The 10,332-nt window shown below is 37.8% G+C and overlaps 1 long non-coding RNA gene across 4 annotated transcripts in view; it reads right to left on the minus strand.

Annotated features, from left to right (window-relative positions):
* LOC147754284 (uncharacterized) overlaps positions 1-10,175 on the minus strand; it is a 13,639-nt gene extending 3,464 nt beyond the window's left edge. Inside the window, exons 1-4 of one of the 4 annotated variants that reach the window (XR_015317174.1) lie at positions 9,565-10,175; positions 7,936-8,281; positions 6,160-6,289; positions 27-195 (exon numbers count right to left, since the gene is read on the minus strand). This is a non-coding gene — a long non-coding RNA (uncharacterized LOC147754284). Of the gene's footprint in view, positions 1-26; positions 196-6,159; positions 6,290-7,935; positions 8,305-9,564 lie in introns of all 4 variants that reach the window. The other 3 variants (XR_015317170.1, XR_015317171.1, XR_015317173.1) reach the window with 3 other exon arrangements.
* Positions 10,176-10,332: the final 157 nt, after the last annotated feature.

The following is a 10,332-nucleotide window of genomic DNA, read 5'->3' on the forward strand; positions in this document are numbered from 1 at the left end:
ACAAAAAGAAAACTTCCTTTACTCACACAGCCTGTGTCGTATATGTTCCTGGCAGACCTTACAAGAGCGTCTTATATACACATTTCGAAATTCCTCCGCTGAGTCTAAATCGTTTCACTGTGAATCCTGCCATCTTGTATCCCGATAAAGTCCACGCTGTGGCAGCCATACTAGATTACCACATGGCACTGTATCCTACTCGACATACACACGAGATGTCACAAATTCAGTACAAGTGACTATACTCCAGCTGGCCTTATTGCAGAGCATATTGCACTGATATGTTAAAGAAGGCTCCTATGAAACTGTTTGGACTGGTGAAAATGTGCCTGTGATTCATGCAGCGAATACCATTGTATATATATATATATATATATATATATATATATATATATATAGAGATATGCATAGAAGTTGTCGTTTAATTCATTCTCACAATATCGTGTACTGTGTACTCCATGCGACGCACGCGCGATTACGCGTTTTTAGCAGTATTAGTATTACCGTCATATTGATTTATTCTGGTTAAAATGGTGGAAAGTATATACTCATGATTATGATACGCGTCTGAATTATAGTATATTATACATTTGAATATCGATAGCTGAATTGACCCTAACTAAGTTAAGTACATTTTCGTACGCATCTCTTTTTGTGAACACCGAACAAAATTAAGCAACGAGACCTTTTCGCAAAGCATTCTCCGATGCTTTACGCAAAACAAACTTGAAACTCTGTTGAACCAAATATAATACTTATTTAAAAATAGCCCACAGTTAAACTAAAATATGAAATGTTCTATTTCAAGCACATCATTATTTTACACAATATGTACTTGAGTTATCGGGTTTTTCTGCATAAAAGATGGTAGAAAGTACGCGACTCGCCTGTGAAAAGTATAGGCCCATTGTGGCGGACCGCAAAAAACAGCTACTCTGTTAACAGACATAAAAACCACTCCGGATGTACTTCGTAATGCACAACTTGCCGACAATAGAAACGGTTCAATAGAGTTACAATGGATCCTGAAGTTTACTTCGGTCTGAAGTCCCATTAAGCACGATACCCAGATGACTATGTTTTTGTTTTTATGCCAAATTGTTATGTTTACGTGTTGTCATCTGTGATAATGCATTGGAGTAAAGATGGCTTCTTGCTAAACGTTTCGAGATTCACTATAGAAAGTTGTTGTATTTGCCCGAAATGCAGGTCTTCTCGTACAATTCTTAGAAGCCAATGGTAAAGCCTGCTTTGTGCCGGGTGTCTAACCCTTCTGGTAGTCTTCTGAAGGTGATTCGCTTATCCTCAAGCAAAAATTGTTCGCTACAGCTACCCTTTCGATCGAGGTAAATTTCCATAATGAGCATCGTCTCTAAAGCGTTTCCATTTGGCCCATACTCCATTACATCGTTCGTTTCACAGAGCTAGCGAACTACAAGACCGTCATCCGAACAGTTAAAAATCTGACCTGTAAGTACCATATAGAATAAATGCTGTCTCTGTAATGGTCTCAAACAATGCCTAACGGCAGTACCAAATCCACGCAAATCCAAAAGATCCTAGGCCTGCAACCCAGTCGGCTCAGTTTCGACTCAGGTAAAAGCAATCGCATCGTTACGGTAAACTTAAACTTGGTACCAACATAATTTTCTAGGTCACAAGACGAAGTATTGCACCTATCCTATTTTCTTTCATAGCCTTATTTTCACAAGCAGAGCATGAACAGCTTTTCTTTGAAAGCATTATTGCTGATGCGATGCGTGACTTTTCCTAACCTTGATAGATTTCTTCCTGCTCAAACAACCCGTCGAGTCTAATCATAGCCAACCGAACGCTTATATATAAAATACGTTCAACACATTCCAAAGCATTTCAGTTAGTTGTACCGTTTTAAAAAGTGGCGCCATACACGCATTTCGTTAGTAAAGGTTATGATTGCTGCAAATCAGCTGCAAGGAGGCGATAAGCCAAATCGTCTCATCTGATTTAAGAGGTTCGAGCCATCCCCAAACATCTGTCAAGTAGTTCAACCTGCACGGCGGTAAGATAGCGCAGCCCGCAGGTGGAAGGGGCGGCGAGAAAAGTAAGGTCTTGAGGGCTAGTGCATTAACTCCAATCTAATCAACTTCTGCTGTGAGCGGGCTGTTTTATAGGAGACATGGTGGTACAAGTTGTACTGGCGATACGAATCAGGGAGTAACAGAACGAAGAAAGATTTGGGACGTAGTCTCGCAAATAGTATTATGGGTGAGTCTCTCCATTTTGAAGGGGTGTGGCGAACATGATCGAATGTCTCCGCCTTTCAACTTAAAAAGAGAATTATTGATTGAACCTTCTTCTAAGCTTGTCCTCAATTGTGCTTTCAAACTCCGATTGTCGATGCAAGAGAACGGTTGTTGAAGCGTTGAGACAAGCCGCCTCGTTTGAGGTGCGAAGGTATCTGAGCATTGCAGGGAGTCCCTGTACAAAGTTTTTTGTGTCAGTTTGACTAATGATCCGTTTTTACACCTCTCCCGAATCGTTACTTTTAGGTGAGATTCTGAAACTTGACAAAACATTTAAGGAAGGTTTGGATTTAGCTGACGGCCTTGTTGCGACGAAGTGCAAGTATATCTATGTTATACGGTGTAACTTATTGAAGAAATAGTACGAGATTTGATTGAGATATACTAAACGTTCAAAGTAAGCTTTGAGTAATTTCGTTAACTATTGGATAGCAAATAGTGATACTTCGTAACGCAATAGCTGCAAATCTTGAGAGGTCAATCATTTTTAAGTTAGAACTATACATGTTACAGTACACAATAGATTATCTCATTTGCAGTAGGGTACACACCGAAAGCGAGATGTTGAGATCAGTTTAACATAACATAATAACTTATTTCTGTCCATACCTCAATAGAAAAATAGGACACTTGCGACTGGTATTCTCACTCAGAGCATTAGCAAACTCTGAACAAGGTGTATCTCTCTATAGACTTTATATGTGCCCGTTCCTTATTTCATCATTTACGGGCACAGATACATCTGTATAGCCACAAAACTGTTTGCATATAGAAACCAAATGATGCAATCGGTATTTAACGATTCTGATAAATCGTTAAGCTGAGTTTGAGCGATAACTAAGCGATACTTCAAGTATTGAGCCAATTCAAAGGCATCATACACTAAACAGTGTGCCGAAGTAACTTGTGCAGTGGTTTGTACAATTTAATAGGTAGTGAATAATGCAGGACAAGGTCGAAAGCGTCGCTTGTGCGATCCTTGTGGAGCGTATCGTATCGTATGTGTTGCTTTTTTCTACAAAGTGCATTAGGATGTAGTTGCACTACGCGATAGCCGGGCCCCACTTTTTCAACCCGTTCTCCTCTACGCGAGGTAATGATCCGTGAGGGGTGGAATAAACAGCTCAGACGCGCGTGGCTCATTTACTCCTGCGGTCAGGTGCGACAAATGAAAGAAAGAACATACAATGAATGCACGTGTATCCATTCTTGGTTTTCGGTGTGGCGTCAAGCTGAGACGTCCGATATATAATCGAATTTGTGTTAAGGCGTTCAATGGACAACGTCGCCAAACGACGGAGGAAATTGGGGTAGCAATCGAGCCGATCAATAAAACCGGTATGCATTGTTTTATAGGATTTTTATGGTTTACGTTTCTAAACGTCTTCTATGTACAGATATATGTTACAGAGTGTAGAAAACAGAAACGTGCTTTATTTTTGTATAGCAAGAACGGTCGCAGGATTTGAGAACACGAATAGCTGCTCTATTGTCCAGTTTTTATACATCTGTCAATAGAGTTGTATATATAATTCTACTGCTTACGAATTATCCACCTCTCTGTTGGTAATTTAAAGATAGGCATTCAATCGAAAGTGTGCGCTCGATTTTTCAGTACGTAATATGGACACTTTCGACGCCTGTTTCAAAACTATTATGCTAAGGGTCGCACTTTTGTAATTGGATGTACGGAAGTGGTAAGTTGTAGTTTTAACGTTCCTGCACGCGGCATAGTACCTCTTATTCGAGCAACGTTGAAGAGCTAATTGACGCTAGTCAGAAACAGGAGAAAATTCATTTGAACACTAAACGTAACGAAAAACAAAAATACTTCACCTGTTGTTACACTGGAGTCAGCAAACGAGAGCAAAAAACAAATAAAATTTTTGAGTACAGCAACATAATGTTTTGGCTCAGGCAGTACTGAATTAGTTGGAAATTTCAGACCTTTACCAATTGATGGTCCGGTTCCAAACGCTTACCGTGTTGTTAAGTTTACGGAAAGGTACGACACTGCATTACGTGGTAGATTCATGAACGTAAACGACTATGTTAAAGTAAACAGCAGTCGTACGCTTGATTTTTAGAACTTACTTGCTTATTCTCGACTTTCAAATGTCCACAGCTCACAAAGAGTCACATATACGATATAAGTCATCTATATGCTGAGAGATTAGAAGAGAAGAGAGTGTCAGGTTCGTTCGGTGAAGCTGTTTGAGCTATGAAATGTTACGTTGAGGTCGAAGTATACTAGAATATCTAAGAGAGAAGTGAATTTGATGATAGGATTCTATCACAAATGGCTAAGAGTTATTCCCGTTTAACTCAGAAGTTGAATGAGGTGCGCTTTTAGGTAAGGTACGCTATTTTTAAGTAACAAATGCTTTTACCTATCGAGTTTTCATTGAATACGCGATTTCCGAAGAAGATGGGTACTTCAGCAAGCGTTTAACTCAGCCGAAAGGTGAACAGCCAGTGTCAAAAATGCTGTTTTTGCTTAACACAGGCCTCTGTGGATTTCAAATGATTGGTAAAATTTAGATGTAATAGAGGGTGAAATGATAATAACAATAGACATGAAAAGTGGTAACGTTAGGTATATGTAACGTTTGATCATGAACAAACAAACAAACAAACAAACAATCAGGGACAAAATTCGTAAAAAGATTATCTGTCGTGGGGATCGCAAGTGAGACGTATAGCTTCAGATAAAATACCGAATAACTTATTACAATAAGTTTGCCTAACTAGGTTTTTCTGCTGCACATAACATAATTATGTTTGATTAATTAAGACGTTTGAATAGATATTATCTTAACGGAGATTAAAATATTGAAAAAAGTGTACATGTATGCAGCATGCATCGGAACACAGTTATATTCAGGGCACAATATACGACTGTGTCGTATATTGTGTTTCGTTACGGTAGGTAGTACTGGCTTTTAGTAGTCTGATATGCCATGCTTTATTGGCAGACATAGAGGCGAAGGATTAGTGGATTTCGATACAAGAAGAGTTTGTGACATAAAGCCATTTGAAAAATACAAGCCAGATGGGCAATGATCTACTTGCAAACTGAACACATTGAAACCGGACTCAGTGTATGTACAACATTAAATTGCTTGTTTTAAACGATAAAAATGATCGTACTTGAGATGGTCCAAAGCGTACCTGTCTACTGTACCTAGCCACATGTGAGCCTTATATCTAGATTGGGCAAAAACTGCGCATATATAGTCGTCTGATGGAACACTAACGCTGTTTTCGATCGAATATAATTGAACTCTTTGTATTACGTAGTACTTTACAATCCATATGACCTCGGATATTCACTACCGGTCCGACCGTTAGGGTATTAAAAGAAAGAGTTAAGAGTATGCTGAGTCTGACACTCGCCATCGTTTACATCATAAACTACCATTACGTAGAGATTTTTCTTTTTGCCTAGCTCGCCTTTTACGTTTTCCACAATTTCCCAATGAAAAAGTGCTACGGTTAAGAACGCTTCTCGACCTAACCGAAGGTTGATTTGCTAACAGAATTTACAACTATGAGAAAAAAAACTAGGCCGTTTTGCAGCGGTTAGAATATTATTCTGTTTATAATTTAGTTGTAGAATTTTTACTTTAATAATTTTGTAAAGCAATATTTAGATAAACATAAAGAACAGCTTAGATACCGACTATAGAATTTCGTTTCGATCATCATGGTATAATATAAAATGGCGATACCCGAATAGGCGTACAGAACTAGCCGATAAAAGACCATTCGTATTTGTATTTTGCATTGATAAAGAAAGTATATGAACTCAACCTTTCCTGCCGTACTAATTGTCTGAACATATGGCAATGACCGTTATAATCCTGTTGCCTACCGTTCAATGTGACCTAAACGGTATTTGGAGCTGTGGTACCGATTGGCGATAATGTAGCAAGTAGGAATCACAGCCTGGCCACTGTCGCTCGTTGTCAATTAGTCTGACATGGTGATTTCTTTGATTTTGCCTTAAAGGAAGCCGAAGGGCTTTTTCTTAGTTAAATTAATTTTTTTTTTTCGGATAAAATTCGTGCCCTTGCTTACCAGCGATAGCACTTCAGATATATATTAATAAAGCATAGATATTTCTTAATGAGAAAATCGTGTTAGTCTATTTGAAAACGTTCTTAGCAAGATCATTGCAGGTGCGGCTTCTCCTCATAATGGGTTTATTTGCATGTAACGTAAACAAAGAAGTCTTTTAAGTGAAATTCTACGACATGTGAAAGGCTTGGTTCACTGTATTATCAGACGAAGTGGATTCAGTGGTAGAAAAAACTAGTACACTTCGGAATTTCGGTTTTTTTTGTTTTTTAACAAAAAACCCTCAATTACGCCGAAGTGGACTTGAAATTTTAGAGTGTTTTGAGGTTCCTGTTTTAACAAAACGCAATGCGTACAATTAGATCATAGATAATGGCGACTTTCATCGAGGCTTTTTTTAACCAGTTGTTCATTCGTATATGATATAAACAAAAAAAATCTTTTAACAAAAATTGTGTTACATATGAAGAAGCTGAATGATCGTGTCGTTAGAAATGGTCAATACAGTGGTAATAAGGAAACTAATACATTTTCGAATACATTATCTCGTCCATTTTCTGTTTTTCTGCAAAAAATCTCTTCTATAAAAATATTAAATATCTACTTTTGCAGACTCTCATAATCAGCTGAATCTCCTAAACATTGTTTTTTGTTTTTTATTCATTATGAATAGATGTTAAATAATCTTCATTTACTCATAGATGGCTCTGAGTAATTACTCTAATTATTTAGTTACTGAAGCAATATGTTCTAGCGAGAAATATAAATCACATCTGGTTATACTGAAGTACATTTCATATTGTCTTGAAGCATAAAAAAGCTCTCCTAATTAGTGCGAATAGTGCAACCCGAAAATACGTCTGGTCGTCCATGCTTAGCTACATCTTTTAAACCACCGGTATAAAACGTAAGTTTAAGTTCTGCTTGATGAAAACGGATAAACTTGATGTTCTAATGAGCCAATTCAGTGCGGAATTCAGATCTGGTTGCTGGTCGATTCAGATTTCTTAAACGCCGTTTCAGTAATCCTATATTTGTATTTATCTATAAACCACCCCAGCGTAATACCTTTTTACAAACAAAAGATGCATCTTTTGTCGTTCTTGGAAAAGAAAATCTGCTCTCTATAGAATAAATCGTGGCGTCGATAGAAATTATAATGCATACCGCCCACGACTCTTTAGAACTCGAAAAACACACACATAAGTTGTCTGGAGCTACTTAACGGGTCGAACACTTCGGATGACTTCTAAATGATTATTTATTCAAAATTTATTATATAGAAGTCTATATAGAATTCTTACCTAGACATGACTCAATGAGTGTCATTAATAAACAATAAAAATCAAGGCCAAAATATCATTTAGTATTTAGAAAATCAGCACTCAGTGGTTAAATTTCTTGGTCTCGATAGTCACTGCGCTGGTGTAATAAATTAAAAACGGAAAGCCTGTGAGTGAAATAGTAACTTATTAATGGTACAATCGGAGTGAGGCACTGAGGGGTGACTGCGTTGCATAATTTTAAATGAAAAAAAAAACAAATTACTGTGATAACGGAAGCGTCTTACCCATAATGACAATGTGCTCCAGAAGGATTTTTGCTGAAAACAGTCACACAGGTATTTTTAGGGGTACGCTACACTTATTTCCATTTGTCTTAGATCTATTTGTAAAGGACTTTTTTTTTTGTTATAATTTGTTATCACTGTCTTCATTCCGATTTCATAATACGTGATTTGCGGAATTTCATATTAAACTGGCATTGTCAACGCTTCGCTTTGCTCAGAAGTTCCCGGAATCAAAAAAAAGAAAAACCCTTATCTTCTGTTTGGAGTCTTCCGTTGTTTTTAATCTCCCAATCTGGTTACACTAATAACGAGGTTGAAGGCTCCTTTGCTCAGTGCTTTCATCAGTCTTCAATGGATCCCGTCAGCGCCCTTACGTACGAAAAACAGAGCTTTAATTACAAGCATTTATTTTAAGCGTTAAAGGAGATGCCTTTAAGGGCTCTAATATAGCAACCTCACTGGGCTCTTTAGATTACCGATGTCAATATTTGCGAAGAAGACTCTTCTTGCTAAAGAAAGCGGGATACGCACTTGGGCTGTCGTGCAGGACGCGTCCATGTCAGGCTTGAATGGACTAGAGCTTCTAAGGCAACGCTTATGTAATATTTGGACAAGTGTCAAGATTTATTAAGTGCGCATATTTGAATTAGTGTTTGGCTTTTAACTTAAGGCGAAATAAAAAAAATAGATAACATGGTCAGGCTTGTACGCGTCTATGCAAAGTTGTATGGAAGAGAAAGAACTAATGTCCTAAGTGATGATATACTTTTTTTGCTAGTTTTTCTAAAAAGGGCTATCTTGATGAGTTTTTTAAGCATGAATTTTCTCTGTTTGTAAAGGTTGTGTTGTATGTGTCGTTGGCGATGCCATTATTTACCGATATATCGACAACAGCAGTATTAGATCTCTCGTTAGCTTGAGTACTAGTGATTTTATCTCTGATTTCTAATGTAATAATAATGATTTTTTTTTCCTTTTTTTTTAAATTTCTAAGTTAAAGAAGATTTTCAATAGATTCTATCTACATAACGATAGTGTATCGTATATATCACGGTAGAACGGTCAAAATGGAAGACCTTTTTTACATTTGAAAGGGGTATTTTTATTGTGAGCTAGGTGACAAACGAGTATACTCATAGCAGCACCTCGAATATAAAAATAACTCTGTACATGGAACACACCGCATCTAACATTTCAGTGTAACGTATTGTATGGCCTTTTTGGATTGTATGGCCCGTGTTGATTTCCCACTTCTTTACTAGACCTTGCGGTACTAGGAAAGTGATAGGCAATTTACTATAGTTTCAATACCTCAATTGCTCATTCGATATTCTTTGACTGGTCAGTGCCATCTTAATCTTAAGATATCAGTTGAAATATATATTTTCGAAGCTATCGTTACTGGTTAATTCGCTAGAATCTACTTCAGTTAGTTAAAAATGCGCGCTATGCCAAATAGCAGAACACCTTCTACCTTTTTCTCATTTAAAAATCAGATTAGTTTCTTAATTTCCGCTTTAACAAAGGTACAAAAACATGAAATAGTACTTCATTATAGATATTAACTCAAGATCGTTTGCAATATTAACGAGCTCGCTAAATATTTCTAATGGCGATTTCGGCACTCACACGAAACTCGGAGCTCAACGGACAAGCTCAGCACCGACATTCTCATTCTATCGTCCTTGGATCTCCACCGTGATCACGCATAGAAAGGCATCGATCGTGTCCTCGGGGACTTCTACCATCGCTTGAATTTGCTTAACAGCAATTTTTCGTTCCGGAACATAGTTATTCTACTTAATGTCGCTCGTTACACATGGCGTAAAAATGTTATCTTTGACTTATCTCTCACGGGCGTTTCGGATTCTTATGGGACCGATCAATGCAAACCAGTGTTTTCTATCGACCTAATATTTACTATGCTAGACTGGTGCTATTATTTAGACCTTTGCTTCTAGTGGAACTCAGACTGGCACAAGCATGAACACTGAAGTTAGGCACACAATGGTATTTTCTATAAGGTTTTGTGTAGCTTTGTAGAAAAACAAGAATAACCCCGTTCGTGAAAGCTGTATTAGCGCAGAGATAGGAACAAGCCAACTGGGCATAACTGAACTCTTTGATAGTTCCTGTGGTAGCTGTTTGCCAGCTAATCTTAGCGACACGTTGTGGCCTAGATTCGAATCAGCGCATAGACAGACCTCGTACTGGGAGCCAGCCGTCTGGTGGATTGCCTAACGATGATGCCGGATGTAAAACTTCAAATACAGGCTTTACTAGAACAAGCTCTCGATGGCGACATCCTGCCTCATTGGGTCGCCGAAAACGTACAGTTGCTAATCCTTTTATCAGTTAAGCGGCACTGGTTGAATTAAACTAAATTGCTGTGTTATT

Source organism: Varroa destructor, unplaced genomic scaffold, assembly GCF_002443255.2.
Source record: "Varroa destructor unplaced genomic scaffold, Vdes_3.0 BEIS01000007.1, whole genome shotgun sequence".
NCBI classification, from domain to species: Eukaryota; Metazoa; Arthropoda; class Arachnida; order Mesostigmata; family Varroidae; genus Varroa; species Varroa destructor.